This window comes from Oreochromis aureus, linkage group 3 (assembly GCF_013358895.1).
Source record: "Oreochromis aureus strain Israel breed Guangdong linkage group 3, ZZ_aureus, whole genome shotgun sequence".
NCBI classification, from domain to species: domain Eukaryota; kingdom Metazoa; phylum Chordata; class Actinopteri; order Cichliformes; family Cichlidae; genus Oreochromis; species Oreochromis aureus.
The window spans coordinates 129,608,955-129,613,131 of NC_052944.1; the positions used below are offsets into that span (position 1 = coordinate 129,608,955).

Genomic DNA, 4,177 nt, shown 5'->3' on the forward strand with positions numbered 1-4,177 from the left:
AAACACAGCACTGTTTTCTCACTAGATTGATTAGACATGAGTCTCAATGTGCACTGAATTATTGAGCAGCTGAAACAGCATCATGTATGTAATCAGAGGGAGGACATGGTATTTGGTGAAACAAGCTTTCTCCTCCCCAGAGTGTGCTATGAGGAATATTTTCTCATTTCCGTCATCTTTCTGATTTTCCAAACATTGAAGTTGGGACTGTTTGCAAGAACTATAAAAGTTAATTCTAGTGCAAACAGACATGTACAGACTGAACTATCTGTTCAACAATCAGAGTGTTTCTCTAACAGGAGACACTCTTTACACTCAACTCAGCACAGACAGACTGTGGAAAAAGGAGAACAGAAATAAAACCCAGGATAAAGAGTTTGAGTGAATGTGGTGTTGAAGGTGTGGAGGTGGATCAGAGTGTCAGAGGAGACTCTGTAGAAGGACAGAGTGCCAGCAGGACAGTCCACATACACTGCTGCTCTGTTAGAGACAGAGGAGGAGGAGGAGGAGGAGATGGATGTTTTTATCATGTTGTGTCTGACAGAATGAGGACCACCATCAGAGCAGTACAGACTCCAGGACTGATCATTCCCTCCAAGCCAACAGTCATCACTTCCTCCTTTCCTTCTGATGCTTCTGTAACTCACTGATATATAAACATATCCTCTCCACTCGACCTCCCAGTAACAGCGACCAGTCAGACCATTTCTACACAGCAGCTGTTCATAAACATCAAATCTGTCTGGATGATCAGGATATGACTGAACCTCCTCCACACGTGTCACCTTCCTGTTGTTGTCAGACAGTTGGAGCTTTGTGTTCACTGTGTTTGTGTCGATTGTGAGTTGACAGGAATCTGATGGAGAGAACAAACACAATCCAGCTGCAGTTATTGATCCATCATCTGTTCATTGATTGACACTTTGATGATGACTCCTGACATGATGAAGATGGTTGAATGTGTGCTGCTTTGTTTTCATGAATCCCATTAAAAACACACTTACACTTCCTCAGACCTGGTCTCAACCATCGGACTCCAACAGGCTCCACCCTGAAAGGAGGAGGGGTCAGAGCAGCACAGTCAGCATGCACACATGGACATTACATGGCTCTCATACACACACTGTTAGACACTGAGGAAGGAACAGCCTAACATTTTCACAAATATACTTCAATCCATTTGTGGATCAAACTGCTGATGATTTCGACTGATCCTGGATCTGTCAGTACACCACTGTACTGAATGAAATATGACTGATTAAAACAATGACCTTCATTATCTTTATATTCCTCTTTTGTTTATCTTGAAAGCTTAAACAGACTGTTATCAGTCAACATAGCTCATACTGTTGAGTTAGAGAGTTTCTATACATCTATGTTCTTCACACAAGATAGAAACTGGACAAGTAGCAAATTTGATTTCAAAATACTGGTGTTCAGAGTACAGATATCAGCACCTTATGGGATGAGATTGAAAAGTTACTTAGAATTATAATTTCCATGACCCGAGTCACTGGTCATTGATGTTGGTGGTTTTCATGAATGATCAGATTCAATTTAAATCAACTTTCTTTATATAACCCCACTTAACAATTCACAAATCTTGCAAATGGTGTGTAGCTGGGTGTCACTGGCTCTAATCCAGGAAGCAGATTGACCTAACAACTTTGACTTTTTTCAAAAAGTTTGCTGCCTCTGCGTTTTTAGATCTTTTGGTCAGTTGTTTCTGTGATGTACTGAAGTATAAATACAAGCACTTCATAAGTTTCAAATGCTTTTATTGAGACTTACATCACATTCATGCAAAGAGATAGTATTTGCAGTGTTGGTCCTTCTTTTTTAAGACCTCTGCAATTAGCCCTGGCATACTGTCAATCAATTTTGGGGCCAAATCGTGACTAATGGCAGCCAATTCTTTCATAATCAATGCTTGGAGTTTGTCAGAATTAGTCGTTTTTGTTTGTCCTCCTGCCTCTTTAGGATTGACCACAAACTCTCTATTAAATTTGGTTCTGGGGAGTTTACTGGCCATGGACCCAAAGTTTTAATGACTTGTTCCCCTAGCCACTTAGTTATTACTTGGTACTTATGGCATGGTACTCACATGATCCTAGAAATGGCTCTATACAAAATTTGGTCAATACAAAATATTCACAAATTGTTCTTGGATGGTTGGAAGAAGTTGCTGTTGGAGGATGTTTTGGTACCATTGCTTATTCATGGCTGTGTTCTTTGGCAACATTGTGAGTCAGCCCACTACCTTGGATGAGAAGCAGCCCCACACATGAATGGTCTCAGTATGCTTTACTGTTGGCATGGGACGGGACTGATGGTAGCGCTCACCGTTTCTTCTCCAGAAAATCCTTTTTCCAGATGCCCCAAACAATCGGCAAGGGGCTTCATCAGAGAAAATGACTTTTATCCCAGTCTTCAGCAGTCGACTTGCTGTACTTTTTTGCAGAATATCAGTTTGTACCCGATGCTTTTTAGCTGCCCTTCTTGACACTTCTTGACACCGTCTTCACCTCACTGTGCATCCAGATGCACTCACACCTGCCCCCTGCCATTCCAGAGCAAGCTTTGCACTGGTAGAACCCTGATCCTGCAGCTAACTCATCTTTTAGGATATGGTCCTGGCACCTGCTGGACTTTCTTGGGCACCCTGAAGCAACAATTCACAACAATTGAACCTCTTTCCTTGAAGTTCTTGATGATTGGATAAATTGTTGATTCAGGTGCAATCTTAGTAGCAAAAATATCCTTGGCTATGAAGCCCTTTTTATAAAACACAATGATGGCATACGTTTCCTTGCAGGTAACCATGGTTAACAGGAATAACAATGATTTCATGTATCGCCCTCATTTTAACGACTCCAGTCTGCTGTTCTATGATTATTGAAATGATATCAGCAGGTTGTTTTATGGCAGCGATGAAGTGCGGTGGAAATGGGTTTTTGGGGATTAAGTTCATTTTCATGGTAGAGAATGACTTTGCATGCCATCTGATCACACTTCATAACATTCTGGAGCATACGCAAATTGCCATCATAAAAGCCGAAGCAGCAAACTTTGTGAAAACCAATATTTGTGACATTCTCTAAACTTTGGGCCAAGACTGTACAGCAAAGCCATTGTTTTGGCACCACTTAAATCTGGATTTTTGGAATATTTTTCTGACAAACTTTACATTCACATATGTTAAAATCAAATGAGAAATTATCTGCATTTAATAGTAAAGTTATATCTCAGAGAGAATGTTAGAGAGCACACAGTGCCTCATTGGGTCTAAAACAGTATACTGAACTAAAGTAGACTGAACTTGAAAATGTACATTCTGTTGTATTGACATTATTAGGTGTCAAAATGGTAAAAAAAAAAAAAACAGGACTTTCGGCTTCATGTCTGAAATTAAAGTCATAGGTGAGTAAGATATTTATCCATTGATATAATATGTGTTTTAAATAGTTTTCAGTGGAAAAGACTAAATCCTGACCTGAGAATTTCCAGTGTACAGTATGGACTCTCCACTGCAGCAGAAAGAAGCTGCAGTCCTGACTCCTTTATGTTGTTGTTACTCAGGTCCAACTCTCTCAGACTACAGGACTCGGAGCTGAGAACTGAGGACAGTGTTTCACAGCTTCTCTCTGACAGGTTACAGACATTCAGCCTGAAAAATGTTGAACGGGAAGACAAAAAACACTTGTGTTAAAGTCTATTGATGGTGCAGTTAGAAGCTATTGGATTTGGCAGTATTTAATACTTTTTCAGGACTTGCTGGAATCCTCATTGCCTTATGTTCAAGAAGACAGAAATGTGACAGTTTACTCTAACGTGGACTGAAATACTAAAAGTACAAACACATATGAATGAAGTTTACTTATCAGAGTTTTTTGCCAATTGATGAAAAAAAAACCCTAATATCACTTGATCTGACCGCAGAACTTCCAGTTTGCAGTATGGACTGTTCACCCCAGTAGACAGAAGCTTCACTCCTGAATCTTGCAGGTTGTTATTATTCAGGTCCAGCACCCTCAGACAGGAGGCTTGAGAGCTGAGAACTGAGGACAGAGCTTCACAGCTTCTCTCTGAGAGGTTACAGTGACTGAGTCTGAAAAAAAGTAAGGAAATTAAAATAAAATCAACAAAGAGACTTATGATTTAATACATGCTATGCATT

The 4,177-nt window shown here is 40.1% G+C and overlaps 1 long non-coding RNA gene across 1 annotated transcript; it reads right to left on the reverse strand.

The window, feature by feature from the left end:
- Nucleotides 1-844: 844 nt before the first annotated feature.
- LOC120438087 lies at nucleotides 845-3,907 on the reverse strand. The gene is made up of 3 exons (XR_005611655.1): nucleotides 3,494-3,907; nucleotides 1,005-1,051; nucleotides 845-856 (listed from the first exon to the last, which is right to left on the reverse strand). It is a non-coding gene; the product is annotated as an uncharacterized LOC120438087 (long non-coding RNA).
- Between the last annotated feature and the right edge of the window lie 270 nt (nucleotides 3,908-4,177).